General features: G+C 43.0%; 1 protein-coding gene across 3 annotated transcripts in view; it reads left to right on the forward strand.

Annotated features, from left to right (window-relative positions):
• CFAP97D1 (CFAP97 domain containing 1) overlaps positions 1 to 21,347 on the forward strand; it is a 504,236-nt gene that overhangs the window by 257,890 nt on the left and 224,999 nt on the right. The gene's annotated exons all lie outside the window — the stretch shown is intronic.

Here is a 21,347-nt window from a genome sequence, read left to right on the forward strand (position 1 = left end):
TATAGCCAAAAGACGGCTGCAGCGCGGACGCTATCTGCTGGGAGGCCATCCCCGGACGTCCTCCCTTTAACTTCCCCTCTGTGTGCTGCCGTGGATGCACATCGGGGAAGTTCTGTGCTGGCCGTGTCCCCCGGACACAGCCAGTCACATATCGCTGTAAACAGCCAATCACAGCGGCCGTTTACAGCGTGATCGGCATGCCCAATGAGATGAACCGCTGCAGAGATGCAGCGGTTAGTGTATAAAAAAAATGAAAATAAAGTGCCCATCTGTCCCCACTGCCACCTCTCCCCACTGCCCCCACTGCCATTTGCCCCCACTGCCACCTGTCAGTGCCATCTGCCCCCACTGCTACCTGTCATCAGTGCCTCCTGTCCCTAGTGCCACCTGTCCTCAGTGCCATCTGCCCCCACTGCCGCCTGTCATCAGTGGCATCTGTCATCAGTGCCATCTGTTCTATTGAAACAATTATGACGTCTTCTCACACGCATGTTTGACAGATCTTTAGAAAGTTGACCATTTTTTTCTAACGATTTTCTAACCGTGTATTGCCAGCATTATTTTTCTTTGAGTTGCTTTTAATAGAAATGACCTAAGAAAGTATAAAGAATTTAGTAAAAAATATTGATTATTTATTAGATATATGTATGTGAAATATATCCATTTGTAAAACAAACCAATAGTTTTAAGATATTGTCATTGCTCCAATCCGCTGATTTTGCCTTTGCAGCTTTGTAGTGTTGATAATAAAAAATTCTTATTGATTTTTATATTTCATGCTGTGAAGCTAGATACTCTCCCTGCAGACCAGTTTGTAGTGTCTGCCTGAAATCCAATCTGCTTTAACCACTTGAAACCCGAGGCTTTTTTCTCCCTATATACCTCTGTGTCCCACAGCATTTTCTTTTTCATTTCAGTGATGTCTTAGTATCGTACATTATGCCTTTTTGCATTTGTTGTCCACCCTAACATATTTTTTTTTTTTGGACAGATAGGGCTTTTTTTTTTCCTTGGCTTTTTTGGGGAATAAATATAAAAAAAAATTATAAAATGCATTTCCCAGTAATTTTCCCCATTATAACATTTACGTAGTTTGCACACTCTTGTTTATTCACCCTCAAATATAATCAACAAAGTATGCTGATTAAAATGAGATTGCATTAGTGCAATGTTTATGTAACATGGTAAAGCTCAATGTGAATGTATGTGTTTCACTTTAGAAGAGCTTTATTTCACTTTTAAGGCAATGCATGCAGGGGGAAAAAATGGTTTGTACATATTGGTAGCATAGCATTAAGATAATATCAGGTTGGGAGTCGTAAGGGCACAAATTAGCACAATGATGAATTTTTCATAGGTTTGTAATTGCTAAAAATCATAATTCCATTGCATTCAGGTTAGTATTTGCTGCTTGCATGGTGAATACAAATGTCTTGCAGAGCATCTAACATAACTGTTGGCCTATGATATTTGCAGTCTTCTTTCACCTTGGTAAGGAAGCAGTCCAATGCTGATGAACCTGTGACTTTTCAATTAAGGAGCAAAAGATAAATATGTTATGTGATATGTTTCCCAAGTACATTGTTAAACATTTAACATCATTTTAGATAACTCATTATAACTCATCATTTACTACAGGAAAATAGGCTGTTCACTTTGCAAGGGAAGTTAAACTTTGCAAGGGAATTTTACCCAGAATTTAGTGAATGAGGTGAAACTTTGCAGACTTCCATCACCCATGTTGAAGCAAAAAATGTCTTCCAAAGTGAAACATTAACTCTTTCACCAAGCTCTGGGGCAATTATCCTTGCAAACAATCTATTTGCTTTTTAAATCAACCTCTCTGATCATCCAAACATTTTAGTGTTTATCCTAGCTTTACATTTAGAACATTTTGGGATAGAGTCAAAAAGAGTAATTTTCAAATTGTATGCATTTTGTATTGAACACATTATGCATAGTATTCATTTTTCCTCTTTAAAAGCAGTATCTGATGATTTTTTTTTACATATTGAAAATTATTTACTAAAAGAACAGAGGTTGTTAAGCAAAGTAGTTATTTACTGGGCTTAAAGTTTACTGAGCTGTAAATACCACAAAACAGTATCGTGAATTGACAGCTTTAGGATTGCATTCGATATTTAGGCAAAATGTGTCCAGACACCTACATGTTGCATGCAGGTTGCTTTTTGTGAATGGAACCCAGTGCTGTATATTTTATATTTTCCTTTTGAGCCAGTTCATTTTGACGTTTGATCTGCTTGTTCCTTTGCCAAAAAAAAAAAAGCCTTTCGTTTTCATAGTTCAATAGCTCAAGCTCAATTGTGCACTCAGCGGTGAATTACTAACATGTAAAAATAGCAAGCACTGCAAATAAAATATCATTTGATATGAGTCTATTATAAAGCAACATATAATAACATATCTTTCTCTACTGTTTTTGTCAGTATTATTTTACTTTACGTGTAGACAAATTTTCTTTGGTTCTTGTTTGCTACTGCTTTCTTTTTATTATCCCATTCCTATATTAATTTGCTGCGTGCTCTCCATGGACAGGGTTTGGTTAATCTATCTACCGCCACCAGAGAAAGGTACAATGCAAGTAATAGCTACAGGACCCCCTCCTATTTAGCACAGGGTTAGTGTTTTGAGAGAGAGAGTCCCATGCTAACTGTATGAAAACACTTATGAAGTACCAACATCCTGGTGATAAGAGGCCCTGTAAACTCACTGATCTTCAAGCTATGGGAATTTCATCATCCTTGATGTGCTGGTCTTGTATATTTTGGGTATGGACTGGCCCACGCTTTTTAAAGTTGAATGAAAACTTTTTAAAATGTATTTATATTTTATACTGCTCCTAAACCATGTCAAAAGTTGTTACAGATCCAAGAATTGATGCCTATGAAATATACAAAGACTTTAACATCTAATATTTGCTCCTTCAGAAAGAAAAAAAATCCTTGTAGTATACATTTTTTAGATCTTCATAGCTCAGATGGACACTTTTTGCATGTTCTTAAAATGAAACTGCAGGCAAACAGCTAAATACCTAGTTTGCAATTCTGTGCACCTGATTATGTAAGAAAGGCACCCATGCCAGGCTAGGCATATCTTTAACCAGAAGCAGCACAGCTTAGCCAAAAGCACCGGTCAAACCACAGCCCAAGTGAGCTGATTAAAGAATTAAGGAGCAAAAAAAAAAAAAAAAATATATATATATATATATATATATATATATATATATATATATATTGTTTAGGTCAATTTGATGAAAAGCAAATTCAGCCAAGGATTTTTTTTGGTTTAACCAACAATGATTGTTTGCTGCTAGACTTATACACGCGATCGGAATTCTCGTCGGAAAAAGCTCTGATGGTTTTCCCAATGAAATTCCGACGGATTTCGGCTCAAGCTGTCTTGCCTACACACGGTCACATCAAATTCCGATCATTTATAACGCGGTGACGTACAACACATACGACGTGACTAGAAAAAGGAAGTTCAATAGCCAGTAGCCAATAGCTTCTGTCTCGTAGTTGAATCTGAGCATGCATGATTTTTGGCGTGTCGGAATTGCATACACACGATCGGAATTACCGATAGAAAGATTTTCCGTCTGGAAAATTGAGAACATGCTATCAATTTTTGGCTTGCGGAAATTCGGACAGCTAAATTCCGATGGAGCATACACATGGTCACATTTTCCGATGAAAGCTCTCATCTGTCTTTTTCTGGCACAGAGATTCTTCATATTTCTGCTTGTTGCTGAGAAAAGAGATGGGAGTGTTTATGTGATCCTGAGGTTCTGCTTGTTATCTTTTGGATGTGTAATAATCTCGACCATAAAATAGTTTATAGCATGGTGTCTCTTAATGATGTATATTTTCATCATAACTGGGAGTTGTCCTTGTTAATTCAGCCTAAATGACTGGGGTCACAAAATGTCACAAATCTGAAACTGAATTTTCAGAGGTAAAATATAACATATTCAGTGTGCACATTTCTTAGCAAGTGATCTATAGTCACAGCATACACTTTCATTTCATAACATCAGCATTGTAATTGTAACATGGCCCCCTAGAGGGCATTCAGAATTACCTGCTCATCTGCACTGCCATGACCAGGTGAACCTTTCAACCCACCTGACACTATGGGTTCAGACATCCTTGTATCACTGTATGGCAACAATCAAACAATCAATGTATTTAGGTTATATGAATATTTAACTCGAACCAATAAAAGGAAAATCTGTCACAAGAGGAGGTAATAAATCTGCTGAGTTCTAGGCAACAGCGACAACTCAGCAAAAGAATTCCGCCGAAAAAGACACAAGACAATATTTTTACAACCTCAATACTATATACATATATGTACACTTCATTTAGAGATAATGTTGCCCTTTAACCCCCCTAGCGGTAATCCCGAGTCTGGCTCGGGTTGGGATTTTAATTACAGGAGCGGTAACCCCGAGCCAGAATCGGGATCGCATCGCTCGATGCAGGGGAGGACACAGGGAGAGTTACTTACCTTGTCCCCTGGATCCAGCGATGTCCGCCGCGCTGTGCGATCAAGCTGTCCTCCGCTCGATTCACAGTGCCGAATGCCGCCGAGCTCCGTTCCCTGCGGCGTTACGGTGCACGGGAGCGGAGAACGGCGGCAAATTCAAAAAAGTAAAAGTACACAAAACACACACAGCACTGTAATCTTACAGATTACAGTGCTGTATTACAACATTACACACCCCCTTTGTCCCTAGTGGCCTGTGCAGTGCCCTGCATGCACTTTTATATTATAAATACAGTTTTTTCTGCCTGGAATTTGGAGATTGTCCATAGCAACCAAAACGTGTCCCTTTTTCAGTGTTTTAGGATTTGATTACATTACTGAATATTTTTTATTATTTTTTATTATATTATAAACTTTATCATACCCAGGATGTCTGCTAGACTCTGGTTTGAACAGATTTAAGAGCGTTATTCCTAAGAATTACAGGACTACAAAATAAAACGCCAGATTTCCATGCAAAATAATTGTACCGCTTTCAGCACCTTATTCCAGACTGAATCATACCACCAGGGAGGTTAAATGGATGTTTCAGTTAACTGCTTATACTGCCACACTGTAAAGTTGGAACCTGGTCAGCCTACACGCTATCCTAGGAAGTGAGAGTGGGTCTAAAGAAGAGTAATATAGGGGACTTGCTATAAGTAATGGCAATTAAGTCCACGTTGCAGATCTGATGTTCTTCACCGGCTAGTCGGAGCTCGTTAGCTGTAATCCATTTGGGTATAGTGAGAACAGTAGATTCCTTGTAGAGAAGAAAGCTAAAGGTGTCGGAGCACAGTGTTTAAATAATGCAGTAAAGTTTTCTTGAAGTATAGATGTCTGTGCAAAGTGTCTTAATGTAGCAGCCATAAAGAATGGATAAAGGTTGAGTAATTTGCCCTCTCACCAATGACCAGATCTCTCCGATGTGTTCCGAACAGGAACTTATGTAACTCCCTCTCCCTTTTGCACAGAGAGGTTCATCTTGCGTCAGGCCGAGGAGGAAAAGACCCTCCACGTAGGCTTCTGCTGCTTTTTTAGCCACTTCCAGCAATCTTCAGATGACAGCAAAGATCCCTGGGATATGTAGTTCTGGCACACAATCGTGCAAAGCAATTATCTGATGGGAGGACTATTCGTCCCACAATTTTTTTATTTGGCACACAGATATGATATCACTGGATAAATTGATCACTAGAGGGACAGACAATACTTTAAAATGCTAGAAGGTAAGGTACTTTATGCTTGTAGTCCATATTGCTACATAATAACAATACAAACAATAGTTATTTTTGACAATCCTATATAGACGTCCTTGAAAAATCTCCTTTCAGTGTTCATGTGTACTTTCAGTTCATGTGTACTGCCTTTCTGCTGACCATCTCTTTCTGCTGCTTAAAGTAACACAAAGGGCATCACTTGTGTTGCAGCACAAAGTACTGTTCTGAGAATGGGCCCTGAAAATTTGAACATCTTTTGTCTTAATACTTTTACAATGAATTTAGTTGAACTAATAGCTCAGTTGGTCTTTAACCGCTTTCCGCCCACACAATAGCCGAAAGATGGCTACAGCACAGGCTTACTTTGCCGGAAGGGTATACATAGATATCCTCTTATGATTGTGCTGCCCACACGTCTCCTGCGATGCGTGGGCAATGCGCTCTGTGATCGCTGAGTCCTTTGGACTGAGCTGATCACAGATCGGGGTAAAGGGACAATCACATCAGCCCTGTACCATGTGATCAGCTGTGTCCAATGACAGCTGATCACGAATGAAAACACAAGGCAGTTATTGGCTATTCTTTCCTCACACTGACAGTGTGACGAATGGAGAAGAAAGCTGATACCCGGCTTGTGTTAAAGGGACATCGAATCAGGGCACTTATTATCTGTGCCCAGCTTATCAGTGAAGTATGTGTCCAGCTTATCAGTGAAGTCCCAACAGTGCCCACAAGTGCTGCCAATCAGTGCCTACCAGTGCTGCCAATCAGTGCACATCAGTGCCTCCTCATCAGTGCCATCTATTAGTGCCCTTCAGTGTCACCTATCAGAGTCTATCAGTGCCACCTTTCAGTACAGTCTCATCAGTGCCCACCAGTCCTTCTTCATCAGTGCCCATTAGTGCCATTTATCTGAGCTCATCAGTGCCACCTATCAGAGTCCATCAGTGCAGCCTATCAGTGCCCATCAGTGCAGCCTCATCAGCGCACATCAGTGAAGGAGAAAAATTACCTGCTTGCAAAATTTTATATCAAACTATGAAAATGTTTTTGTTTTCATTTTGTTTTTTTTTCAGTCTTTTTTTCATTAACAAACAAAAAAAAAAATAAAAAAAAAAAACAATGGTGATTAAATATACCAATAGAAAGCTCTATTTGTGTGGGGAAAAAAAATTAAATAAATGTCACATGTGTTGCATGACCGCACAATTGTAATTCAATGTTTGACAGCGCTGAAAGCTGAAATTTGGCCTGGGCAGAAAGGGGCTAAAAGTGCCTGTAGGCAAAGGGTTAAACGTCCGCTGAGGAAGTTTGTGTGAATGTAACGCGTATGGGGGAGGAGCCCTGTCCTGATGTCACCCGCTGTCATCCTGGACCTCCGTGCTTGCCTGTGTTTGCTGTTATAGGCGCTGTTTTTACAGAAAACCTTGTGAGTAGACAATTGATTATTAATAAAGCATTTTTAAAGGAAATATCAGTGCGCATTTAGATTTGCTTTTCTCTCATTACTATACTCCTGGGGATACTGGTCAGTGGATCTGGATCTTGCCTGGAGGTTATACCCTTAAGGGGACATGCGCTGTTGACCATCTGTTTGCTCAGTGGTCCACATCTAGAGGTGAGCGAAGTGAGTGTGCTGGAGGTGGAGGGATAGTCACTCTTGCACTGTGCAAGATGCGGTAACACATGTAGATTAATACATCTTTTATGGCGATGTCCAAAACTTCAAAGATACTAGGTGGAGGTGATTGGTACCTTAAATAGGATATTGGAAATTTATATTCTGGTTGAACCACTGTGGTTACTGTGACACCTCTATCTATACCTCCCCTATTGGTAATACTATAAGGCGTGCACTTTTTGTTGCCCGTAGACAGATTGCTCTTAAGGGGACCTCTCCACATCCACCGACTGTGTCTGATTGTATTGTAGCTCTCAATAGGATCATTCTTTTTGAAAAGCATACATATTCCCTAAGGAACTCCCTGAATAAGTTTGATGTTATCTGGTCTAGATGGCTTCAATCTATGACTTAGGTATCATGCCAACCAATTTGTACTCTGTACTTTGTAATGCTAGATAGTCCTTTTTTTTGTGTCATATATACTCTGAGTGAGGGGGGGCTTGGCGGGGCTTGTTGAAGGGAAGTGGTTTGGGGTTTATTTAAAAAAAAATTCTGAGGGATTTTGGTCTAGTGTGATTTCTATTTGTGTGGTTTTGTCTGTATTGTCTCAATGTTGTTTTCATATAAAATAATAAAAAGGATTTGATTCAAGGATGTTTGAAGATTTTTTTAAATCCAAATTGCACAGGTACAAGAAAAACGAGTAAAAAAAACTGGCAGGTGGATACAAAATAGCCGCGGCTCGTAGCGTGCTTGTGTCACCAACAGATCACCTGGTGGTTTGGATTTAAATAAATCTTCAAACCTACTTACATACATTACCATCATTTGTTCACTAAGCAGCAGGGCAACTGCTCAGCATGGAATCCGGGAAACCAACTATGCTAAAATATTCATACCTAGATTTCAACTTTCATGTCTATCTATGTGCATGTCTGTCTGTAGTTTTATGGCTGGATTATGTATCAAACTATTGTTTTTTATATTTTCAAATTGTTTAGGGAAGGGGTGCTCAACCCTTTGGAAGAGTGAGGGCCACTTACAGTTAGTGATCTGGTCACTGGTTGCATGCCACAATGAAATGGAATGGTTCAGAATTTCTATTATTTTATTTTTATTTTGGAACAGCATAATGAAGATTTTAAACAACAATCGTAATCATCATTTTCTGTGAGACCATTCCCAAAGGATGTTTACCCACTTTTTGATCCCAATCACAGAGAGTGAGTGGATGACACTAGCGATTTTGCATGCTTCGTGCTCAAATAAGTTGTTCACAAAGATAAGTACTTCCAAACAGGAAGAAAACCATAGTGTGTTCAATGTTAACCTGAACTCTAGTTAGTTCCATCTGAAGATCTCCTGGAGCAGTGGTAACATCTGCAGAGAAGGGGTTGATCACCAGCATCACATTCTTCTCCTGAAATCTGTCCTGGAACTGACTCTGACTCAGCTAACTTATTGCAACTGCATAACCAGGTGGATATTCTGCAGCCTGTAGTTGAATCATGGTTTTGAAGTTAGTGAGATTTTACATTTACAATTTACTTTTAGGCCGGGTTCACACCGCTGTGATGCGGGAACGCTGCAAATACGCGGCGTTTTCCCGCATCGCATTACTCCCGCCGGCAGTTCACACTGCCCTATGCGGACGGCTGGGAGTGTCAATGATATGTTAATGACACCCCCAGATCCGTCCGCATATCGCAGTGCGATCTGCCGACTCGCACAGGAATCGGATCGCATGGTGTGAACCCCCATGCGATCCGATTCTGTTGCGGACCAAAAAAAGGGTCCCGTGCGAGTTTGCTGCGGGAGCGATGCAAATTCAGCCATACTATCTGTATGGCTGTACTCGCATCGCTACGGAGATCGGATGACATTTGCGGTGCGAATCACATCCGGATCTCCCCCCGCAGCAGTGTGAACCCAGCCTTAAACAGTTCTAATTTCATTTGAAAAGCCTTGACATGTTTAAACAGAGTGTGAATTTAATTTATTTTTTTGACTGAACCTTCATGTTATGTTTAACCACTTGAGATCCGCGCTATAGTCAAATGACGGCTACAGCGCGGATCTCAATTTCCGGGACTACGTCTATTGACGTCGTCCCCTTTAAGAGCTCCCCGCGCTCTCCCAGGAGCGCGCATCGGGGAAAATCTGTGTTGGCCGTGTCCCCTGCACACAGCCAATCACAGATCGCTGTAAACGGCCAATCACAGTGGCCGTTTACAGCGCGATCGCCGCCTCCAATGGGTGATGATCTCAAATGTAAACAAATGAGATCATCACCCATTGCCGAATCTGTCTCCTCACACAGCGATAGCGTGTGAGGAGAGAGATAGTGTGAGTTAAAACCAGTTGAGTGTTTTGTGCCATCTGTTGCCAGATATACCCTGCCAGTGCCCAGATCTACCCTGCCAGTGCCCATCTCTACCCCACCTGTGCCCACCTGTGCCCACCTGTGCACCGCCAGTGCCCCATTTGTGCACCGCCAGTGCCCCCCAGTGCCCGCCAGTGCCCATCTGTGCACCGCCAGTGCCCGCCAGTGCCAATCGGTGCCCATCTGTACCAATCGGTGCCCATCTGTGCCGCCTCAGCAGTGCCCATCTGTGCCGCCTCAGCAGTGCCCGTCTGTGCCCATCTGCTACCTCATCAGTGCACATCCGTGCAATAAATCTGCACATCTGTGCAATAAATCAGTGCACATCTGTGCCGCCCCATCAGTGCCCATCTGTGCCGACTCAGCACTGCCCATCTGTGCCGACTCAGCAGTGCCCATCTGTGCCGACTCAGCAGTGCCCATCTGCCGCCTCAGCAGTGCCCATCTGCCGCCTCATCAGTGCACATCCGTGCAATAAATCTGCACATCTGTGCAATAAATCAGTGCACATCTGTGCCGACCCATCAGTGCCCATTTGTGCCCACACAAAAGCGCCCATCTGTGCCACCTCAAAAGCGCCCATCTGTATAATCAGTGCACATCTGTGCCACCTCATCAGTGCACATCTGTGCCACCTCATCAGTGCCCATCAGTGCTACCATGGCTAAACGTGTCTTTTCCGCTGAGGAGGCGTACCAAATTATTTCCACGGCCGACGAGAGCAACGGGGAGCTCTCCTCTTCAGATTCCTTTTCAGATTCGGATTCTGAAGCCGATGTAAATTATGAGCCAGTCCTCAGCAGTGAAACACTGACTGAATCCGAGGAGGAAGATATCCGGCCCATCAAACGAAGGCATTCTAGTGAGGAAGTGCCGTCCACCAGCACCGCAGTGCCGTCCACCAGCACCGCAGTGCCGTCCACCAGCACCGCAGTGCCGTCCACCAGCACCGCAGTGCCGTCCACCAGCACCGCAGTGCCCCAGCAAGAAAGGCCAAGTACCAGTGGGGTGTCATCTCAGCCCCAAAGGGTTAGGAGCCATGCTGGCCTTCCCTATGCCCTTCAGAACCCCTTGTGGCTTCCTCCTAATTCAGGAGAAGCCAATGTTCCCCCTTTCACCGCCCAGCCAGGAGTCCAGGTGGACACGGAGAATTTTACCCCAATAGATTTTTTTAATTAAATTTTTACGGAGGATATGTTGTCGTCAATTGTGGCCTAGTGCAACCTGTATGCACAACAATTTATTTTTCAAAATCCGACCTCTTATTATGCCCGTCCCTACGAATGGAGAGACCTAACGGTGGAGGAGTTCAAGGTTTTTTTAGGCCTCACATTTAATATGGGACTCAACAAAAAAAATCAATTACATACCTACTGGTCAACCCACCCCCTCCACCACTCACCGCTCTTCTCCGCGGTAATGCCCAGAACCAGGTATCAGATCATCCTGAGGTTCTTACATTTCAGTGACAATTCCCAGTGCCTTCCACGAAATGATCCAAATTATGACCGGCTTTACAAAATTAGACCAATACTGAATTATTTTTCAGAAATATTCCCCAAATTGTTTATCCCGGACCAACACATATGTGTGGATGAGTCCCTTATTAAATTTAGCGGCAGGCTTAGAATTAAGCAATTTATGCCCAGCAAAAGGGCCCGCTATGGGGTGAAGGTCTACAAATTATGCGACCGAGCCACAGGGTACACATATTCATTCATGGTGTACGAAGGGAAGGACACCCAGCTGCAGCCCCCTAATTGTCCGGACTACTTGGGATCCAGCGGAAAAATTGTTTGGGACCTCATATACCCCCTACTGGATAAAGGCTACCACCTGTATGTAGATAACTTCTACACATCTCTGCCCCTGTTCCACAACCTTCACCGGAAGAAGACGCCAGCATGTGGCACCGTAAAAAAGAATCGGAAGGGCTTTCCTCAAAGTCTTGTGAACAAGAAGCTGCAAAAAAGAGAAACCGCAAGTCTGAGAAACAAGGAGGTTCTGGCAGTGAAGTGGAGGGACAGAAGGGATGTGTATATGTTATCTTATATCCACAACGATACCTTCGTGGAAATCCCCAGAAGGAATGGCCCCGTAAAGAAACCCAAATGCATTTCCGAATACAATTTGTTCTTGGGAGGAGTCGACTTCAACGACCAAATGATGGAACCATATCTTGTCAAAAGACGGACATACCATTGGTACAAAAAAGTAGCAATTTATTTTTTTCAATTGGCCATTTATAATTCCTATGTCATTTACCGCAACGCCACCCAAAACCCCAAACGTTTCTTTGGCTACCCAAACGGCTACCCAAACGGCCCACCAGAAAATATCCGATCAGACGTTGTTAGTCGACTCTCCGAGCGCCACTTTCCCGATAAAATCTCCCCCAAACCAACAGGCCAAAGACGTCAAAAAAGATGTAAGGTGTGTACCAGAGCAGGAGTCAGAAGAGACACATCTTATTATTGTGCACAATGTCCTTCCCAACCAGGCCTCTGCATAGGCGACTGTTTTCGGCGTTACCATACTTCAATACATTTTTAGTGAAGTATGGTAAACATAATCCTCAGTTCCTGCCTTCATACACCTTCACACCCCTTATGCCACTGCCTGCTCTGTAACTGACCCTGGCTTGTTATTTGACCACTCTTATGCCTGCCGATTCTGTACATACCGCTGCCTGATCTGGAACTGACCCTGGACTGTTATTCGACCATGCTTCTGTCTAACGATTCTGTACATATCTCTGCCTGATCTGGAACTGACCCTGGACTGTTATTCGACCATGCTTCTGTCTAACGATTCTGTACATATCTCTGCCTGATCTGGAACTGACCTTGGACTGTTTGACAACGATATTTGCCTGCCTCTTGGACTGATCTTGTATTCTGCAACTGGACTAGTGGGATTCAACACGGGGTCTCACATAGGTGAGGGGCTCCAGTATAGTTTTTCTGGAAGAAGAAAACAATTTTCTTTGTTTTCTTATTCCTAGATTAGGGTCTGGAGACTCGGAGGCTTCAAAGAGATTTGGGAGGGAGAAGCCTCTACCCCTATCCCCATTCTGTCCTGAACGAGGCTCTACTTCTGTCTGCTGCCTGTAGGACTTACTGCCATCATGCCGCACTGACCACACCACAAGGACCTGCCTACTACCAGGACCAATATTTTTGGCACTGCTGACATCTCTGCACTGACCCTGGACTGTAATATGGACAGTATCCCTGCCTGCTGCCTGAAAAACTGTGTTTGCTGTTGCTGACCAAGTCCCTGCCTGCTGCCTGGACCAGTGATATCCTCCTGTGGACAACTGCGCTTCTAAAACCACAGGTAATCTTTTCTTTACCCTTTGCTCAGCATAATGTATTTGGGGGTGTAATTCTTGGTATGTGCAGGCTATGTGTCCCTGGAACGCCGACGGTGTTTCTTGCATGTTGCGCCTCTGTATGTGGCCAGGCTGTGTAAACGTCTCACACATGTGGTATTGCCATACTCAGGAGGAGTAGTAGAATGTATTTTGGGGTGTTATATTTGCTATGTAAATGCTATGCGTTGGAAATATCTTATAAACTGACAACTTTGTGTAAAAAAAAAATGCGTTTTCATTTTTTTCCACATTTTCCGAAAACTTCTGGAAAAAAATTAACCATTGAAAAGACTCATTATGCCTCATAGATTATACGTTGGGGTGTTAGCTTTCCAAAATGGGGTCATTTTCTGGACGTTTCCATTGCCCTGGTGTTCCAGGGCCTTCAAAACTGTAATAGGTGGTTGAGAAATGAAATGTGTAATTTATGCTCCTAGAATGCCTGAAGGTGCTACTTCAAAATTAGGCCTCTGTATGTGGTCAGGCTGTGTAAAAGTCTCACACATGTGGTATCGTTATACTCAGGAGGAGTAGGAGAATGTATTTTGGGGTGCTATTTTTGCTATGTAAATGCTATGTGTTGGAAATATCTTGTAAACGGACAACTTTGTGTAAAAAAAAATGCGTTTTAATTTTTTTCCACATTTTCCGAAAACTTCTGGAAAAAAATGAACCATTGAAAAGACTCATTATGCCTCATAGATTATACGTTGGGGTGTTAGCTTTCCAAAATGGGGTCATTTTCTGGACGTTTCCATTGCCCTGGTGTTCCAGGGCCTTCAAAACTGTAATAGGTGGTTGAGAAATGAAATGTGTAATTTATGCTCCTAGAATGCCTGAAGGTGCTACTTCAATATTAGGCCTCTGTATGTGGTTAGGCTGTGTAAAAGTCTCACACATGTGGTATCGTTATACTCAGGAGTAGGGATGAGCCGAACACCCCCCTGTTCGGTTCGCACCAGAACCTGCGAACAGACCTAAACTTCGTGTGAACTTTAGAACCCTATTAAAGTCTATGGGACTCCAACGTTCACAATCTAAAGTGCTCATTTTAAAGGGTAATATGCAGGTTACTGTCCTAAAAAGTGTTGGGGGACCTGGGTCCTGCCCCAGGGGACATGGATCAATGCAAAAAGAAGTTTTAAAAATGGCAGTTTTTTCAGGAGCAGTGATTTTAATAATGATTAAAGTGAAACAATAAAAGTGTAATATTCCTTTAAATTTCATAGCTGGGGGGTATCTATAGTATGCCTGTGAAGGGGCGCATGTTTCTGGTGCTTAGAACTGTCCCTGCACAAAGTGTCATTTGTGCAGGAAAAAAAGTCTTTTAAAATCACTTGCGGCTAAATTGTCGGCTCCCCGTAATACAGAGAACACTCAATGAGTGTTCTCTGTATTAGCCGACAATTCATTCATTCATTGATAAAAAAAAAAAAAAAGCGTGGGGGTTCCCCTAAATTCAATTACCAGGCCCTTCAGGTCTGACATGGATATTAAGGGGAACCCCGTGTCAAAAAAAAAAAAAATGTGACGTGGGGGTCCCCCTAAATATCCATACCAGACCCTTCAGGTCTGATATGGATATTAAGGGGAACCCCGCATCAAATAAAAAAAAAAATTGATGTGGGGGTCCCCCTAAAAATCCACATCAGACCCTTTATCTGAGCACGCAACCTGGCAGGCCGCAGGAAAAGAGGGGGGGACGAGAGAGCGGCCCCCCCTCCCTCCTGAACCGTACCCGGCCACATACCCTCAACAAGAGTGGATTAGCACCGCTGGAATCTTTTTTTTATTTTTTTTATTTTTAATAAAGGAATTTTTCAAAAGTGTGTTTGTCTTATTTAACCATTTTGACACTTTCTTTGTGAAATGGTAGGGGTACTTTTGTACCCCCTTACCATTTCAAACAGGGGGGGGGGCGGGATCTGGGGGTCCCCTTGTTAAAGGGGGCTTCCAGATTCTGATAAGCCCCCCGCCCGCAGACCCTCACAACCAACGGCCAGGGTTGTGAGGATGAGGCCCTTGTCCTCATCAACATGGGGACAAGGTGCTTTGAGGGGTCACAGACCCCCAAAGCATCCTCCCAATGTTGAGGGTATGTGGCCTGGTACGGTTCAGGCGGGAGGAGGGGCCGCTCTCTCGTCCCCCCCTCTTTTCCTGCGGCCTGCCAGGTTGCGTGCTCGGATAAAGGGTCTGATATGGATTTTTAGGGGGACCCCCACGTCAATTTTTTTTAAAATTTGATGCGGGGTTCCCCTTAATATCCATATCAGACCTGAAGGGTCTGGTATGGATATTTAGGGGGACCCCCACGTCAATTTTTTTTTTAAATTTGACACGGGGTTCCCCTTAATATCCATGTCAGACCTGAAGGGCCTGGTAATTGAATTTAGGGGAACCCCCACGCTTTTTTTTTTTTTTTAATCAACGAATGAATGAATTGTCGGCTAATACAGAGAACAGTCATTGAGTGTTCTCTGTATTACGGGAGCCGACAATTTAGCCGCAAGTGATTTTAAAAGACTTTTTTTCCTGCACAAATGACACTTTGTGCAGGGACAGTTCTAAGCAGCAGAAACATGCGCCCCTTCACAGGCATACTATAGATACCCCCCAGATACGAAATTTAAAGGAATATTACACTTTTATTGTTTCACTTTAATCATTATTAAAATCACTGCTCCTGAAAAAACTTCAGTTTTTAAAACTTTTTTTTGCATTGATCCATGTCCCCTGGGGCAGGACCCGGGTCCCCAAACACTTTTTAGGACAGTAACCTGCATATTACCCTTTAAAATGAGCACTTTAGATTTCTCCCATAGACTTGTATAGGGTGTTCCGGCTTTTCGAATTTGCTGCGAACAGCCCAAATTGTTCACTGTTCGCTGAACAGGCGAACAGGCAATGTTCGAGTAGAACATGAGTTCGACTCGAACTCGAAGCTCATGCCTACTCAGGAGGAGTAGGAGAATGTATTTTGGGGTGCTATTTTTGCTATGTAAATGCTATGCATTGGAAATATCTTATAAACGGACAACTTTGTGTAAAAAAAAAATGCGTTTTCATTTTTTTCCACATTTTCCGAAAACTTCTGGAAAAAAATGAACCATTGAAAAGACTCATTATGCCTCATAGATTATACGTTGGGGTGTTAGCTTTCCAAAATGGGGTCATTTTCTGGACGTTCCCATTGCCCTGGTGTTCCAGGGCCTTCAAAACTGTAATAGGTGGTTGAGAAATGAAATGTGTAATTTATGCTCCTAGAATGCCTGAAGGTGCTACTTCAAAATTAAGCCTCTGTATGTGGTCAGGCTGTGCGAAAGTCTCACACATGTGGTATCGTTATACTCAGGAGGAGTAGGAGAATGTATTTTGGGGTGTTATTTGTGGTATGCACATTCCGTGTGGGAGAAATAAGCTATTACAATGAAAATTTTGTGGGGAAAAAAAAATCGTAATTTTGCAAAGAATTGTGGGAAAAAATGACAACTTAAAATAACTCACCATGCCTCTTACTAAATACATTGGAATGTCTACTTTCCAAAAAGGGGTCATTTGGGGGGCATTTGTACTTTCCTGGCTTGTTAGGGTCTCAAGAATGGAGATAGGCCTTAGTACATCAGATGTGATCTTTTTTTGCAAATCTTTATGATTTGCACCATAGCTTGTAGACTCTATAAATTTCACACAGATCATATAATATGCAAAAATTTGGGTTATTTTTACCAAAGATGTGTAGTAGTATAAATTGTGGCCAAAATTTATGAAGAAAAATTGCTAATTTGCTAAATTTTGTCACAGAAACAAAGAAAAATTCATTTTTTTTCAAAATTTTCGGTCTTTTTTCATTTATAGCGCAGAAAATAAAAAACCGAGAGGTGATCAAATACCACCAAAAGAAAGCTCTATTGGTATGAAGAAAAGGACAAAAAAATCATTTGGTTACAGTGTTGCATGACTGAGTAATTGACATTCAAAATGTGAGAGCACTGAAAGCTGAAAATTGGTCTGGGACTGAGGGGGGTTTAAGTGCCCAGTAAGCAAGTGGTTAAATAAGAAGAAATGTCTGTAAGAAAGGCAGTTGGCCATCCATTTGGGATTGTTAAACTTGGGTACTGGTTTGTCTTTTTCTGTCATATGCTCTTGGATGACATCTTTCAGCTCAAAAACCCCTTGTAGCACTTTTGTGTGGCTCAATCATCACACATCACAAAAGTAGACAACAACACTGTGACCTTTATCTCATTCAGTTTCAAGAAAATGATGGAACTGCCGGTGATTCAAACCCCTTCCTCTGATGAAGTTCACAATCTCAGTGACAACTTTCATGACATTGTCAAATCCTAGGGATGTTGCACACATTTCCTGATGAATAATGCAGTGGTTATGGATGAAAGAGAATTCGATTTTTCTCTTAAAAGTTCCACAAATCCAGAATTCTTGCCATTCATGCTCGTAGCTTCATCCGCCACCACTCTTGAAGATATTGGATATTCAGTTGGTATTTTTGAAGGGTAGCTTTTGTTGCTTCGAAAACTCCCTTTTGTAGTCCTTGTTGGTTCGGCCCGAACATCGTCTGTTTGCCCATTTGGGAAAACCCAAATTTGTAGGGTGCTGCACAGTGCATTCTGTGTCAAAGTTTTGCCTAATCAGGGTGCAGTGAATAGCATGTTTTAAGGAGTGGGCCAGAAAGTCAGCCGCTGCATTCTTAACACCTGATAAGTCTTCAGCTGTCAATGGGCTTCCCAGCTGACAGCTCAATAAAAAGAAAAACATTGCTGGCAATTAAAAAGTGAAAAAAAACATGACACCCCCTAAAATCCATCCTTAACTGGCTGCTAAGGAGGGGGATGGTATGGGGCCAGGAAAGGGGACAATGACGAGCGAGTGCCCTTCCCAAACCATACCAGGCCACATGGCCTAAACATGGGAGGGGGTAGGTATTTTGGACCTCTGCCTCTCCATCCCAAAGCACCTTGTTTCCATGTTGATTGGGACAAGGCTTCATCCCCACAACCCTGGGCTGTGGTTGTGAGGGTCTGCGAGCAGGAGGCTTATCAGATCTCACCCCTCCATGTGAATGAGTACCCCTATCCATTTACCAAAAAAAGGTCTCAAAAAGTAATAAAAACACAGTTTTTGGGGGGGCGTGGCTTGGCGCGCGATGAGCACGGATGCTTAAACGAGGAGCTCTGCGAGAACCGCGGCCCCTGAGCATTTCTCTGGTGGATAAGCGGACCCACGATGAGCGTAAGCGTACAGCCGGGAATACTTCTCGCCGATCGCTGGCAGCATCGCAAGCCCGCAGTATCCCGGAGATCTTTCACAGAACACCGCTCAAGATGGTGCTGCCTCATGGGGAAGAGGATGATCTCAGCGAGGGATCCCAGTCCGCAACCGAGGATACGGTAAGCAGAGCTGAGCTGGTAAACCATCCCCTCACTTTGGGAGACATGACTGCTATAGCCAATGACATTAAGAGCACGTTGTTTTGAAAGCTGACCTCCTCTCTCTAAATGAGAAGATGGCCGCACTCGAAAGGGCAGAGGACAAGAGGAACAGGGCAGTCCGCAGACTAGAAGCTACCGCTGCCGCGCACTCTGAACACAATCGAGATCAATCATCACCTAGAAGATCTCAACAATAGGGGCAGAAGGCAGAATATTAGAGTGAGGGGGATCCCAGAAAGAGTTAATTCAGACCAATTAACTTAATCCTTGCAGTCGATCTTTAATAATCTTCTAGAGAGGCCCTCAGATACTCCTATTGAATTTGTGCGGGCACACAGGGCGCTGCGGATGAAACCACCAGATGAGGCCCCCCCTAGAGATGTTATCTGCTGTTTACAGAGCTTTCCCTTAAAGAAGGATATACTGACACATGCTCGGAAAAACAACCAAATTTTATTCTTTATCGCTGTTCCAGGATTTATCGCTGATCCCTTTGCAGAACAGAAGGGCCCTGCGCCCCCTGTTTGGAGGTGCTGAGGGAGAAAGGGATCATGTATAAGTGGCGCTTTCCGTTCACACTTCAAGTGTCAATTGGCGGTAAACAATTCATTCTGTGGATGCCGAATGATCTCCTGGACTTTTGCACTAATCTGAACATTCCGCTGGTTGATTTACCTGAGTGGTACGCAGATTTTAGGAATCCTTCTATGGAGCATAGCCCGCCTAATACTCCTAACACCACTCCCACTAAACCACCCTTTAAGAAGAGCAAGTCCAACAAGCAACAGTCTTCTAACGGGGGCCGCTCACCATTCACACCTAGGCAGTCCAAGCACCGGAATCAAACCTGATACCTGTTCTGAGCTTCAGTGACTTGTTCCTTCTATGGAGATGCTATTGTCCCATGACAGTGGTGATGAATTTCTTGTATTGGTTACAGTAACCCCAGTTCGGAGTTGCACCGTAGTGCTTACCTGGATTCATAACTGATGCTGCCCCAAGTACGCTTCTAGATTAACTGGCTGATCATGACTCGGGACACAGGAATCCCAAATATATGATAAATATTTTTTTTTCTCTCGTGCCCCTCCCCCCTTTTTTTGGTGGGGAGAATTATTTTTATTTTTTGTGGGTCCTTAACCTTGCCTACTCAGATGATATGCCAGAGTTGTTAATGTGAATATGTAGTTCTTCTATTTCTGGATCTTTTTGTCCTCTGATACGCTGATAATAAGCTGAAATTGGGGCTGCGGGTCCCTTTTAATGGTTTGATCACTTTACTAGGTTCTATTGTTTAACGTTTAGTTAATTGTACAGTTCGCAAGTTGATAAAAGCCCAGGAGTCGCACCTCCCACGCTACCCCACAAGTAGGCACTGTACTGTCGACGTTTGTGCAGTCAGTTCCTACAAGGCAATTGTGAGTCTACAGTTGTATGACTGTAGGTGGTTGTTTTCTTAATTTGTTGGTTGCCCTATAATATTTGGGGCTCTCTCTTCTTCTTACTTTCCTCCTTTACTTTTCCTTCTTCCCCCCCTCTTTTTTTTTTTCTTTTTTTTTTCTTCTTTTTTTTCTTCTTCTTCTTCTTTCCTCTTACCTCTACCCCCTTGCGCAGGTGATCCGACTCTACAAAACATATAGATCAGCGAGATGGCATACTCATCTTTGGGCCTATCTCCGACTTTGATTTCCCACAACGTCCAGGGCCTGAATTCGCTGGAGAAGAGGTCATCTCTCCTTAGAGAGCTTAACAAGGTAAAACCTCTTTTTGTATTTTTGCAGGAGACACACTTTCAGGCATCAAAAATACCTAATCTGTCCCACAAAAATTTCCCTAAGATTTACCATGCCCCGAATCCAGAGGGTAAGACCAAGGGAGTCTCGATACTGGTACACAAATTGGTGGGCTTTGAGGTGACCCAGCAGCTGGCAGATCCAGGAGGGCAGTTCTTATTCCTGAAAGGGACCTGGGGTACTTCACCATTTGACTTTGGCCAATGTATACTTTCCTAATAGGGCCCACGTTTCTTTTTGTATACAGGTGGTGGAGGAGTTGAAGGGGTTTGCCTCCGGGCGGGTTCTGCTGGGGGGGACTTTAATGTGCCCCTTCACCCATTGCTGGACAAGTCCTCGGGGAAATCCAATCTCTCATACCGTGCACTAAAACAAATTAAGACCTCTCTACACTCCCTTACCTTGATCGATACATGGAGAGCCGCCCACCCTAGTGATAAAGATTTTACATATTACTCGGCACCTCATAAGAAACACTCGCGTATAGATTATGTGTTCTTGTCACAAAGAGAACTTGCGGATTTGGTGGAAGCGCGCATAGGCATAAAATTGTTTTCGGATCATGCACCAGTTGCTCTGACAATTAAACGGTCGACTCCTCACACCAAACCATGCTCTTGGAGATTGCACCCTGCCCTCATAACTGACATTGGCATTAAATCCAAACTGGCAGACATCTTACGTAATTATTTTTTTGGAAAATAGCTCGGAGGATCTCACCCCCCTAACTATATGGGAGGCACACAAATGTGTCGTTAGGGGGGAATTGATTTCCCTGGGAGCGACTCGTAAAAGAGCAGCAGACAATGAGGTCAAGCAATTGTCCAACAAGATCAACAGATTAGAGTGCCAACATAAACAATCCACAAGCGGTTGTGGTGGAACTTTTACTCCTGCGGCAGGAGTTACAGAATATCTTTGACTCAGAGTAGAAGGGCTCTCTTTTAAAAAAA

The sequence above is a fragment of the Lithobates pipiens genome, unplaced genomic scaffold (genome assembly GCF_037356315.1).
Source record: "Lithobates pipiens isolate NorthernLeopardFrog02 unplaced genomic scaffold, aLitPip1_a1.2 Scaffold_28, whole genome shotgun sequence".
In the NCBI taxonomy this organism is placed as follows: Eukaryota; Metazoa; Chordata; class Amphibia; order Anura; family Ranidae; genus Lithobates; species Lithobates pipiens.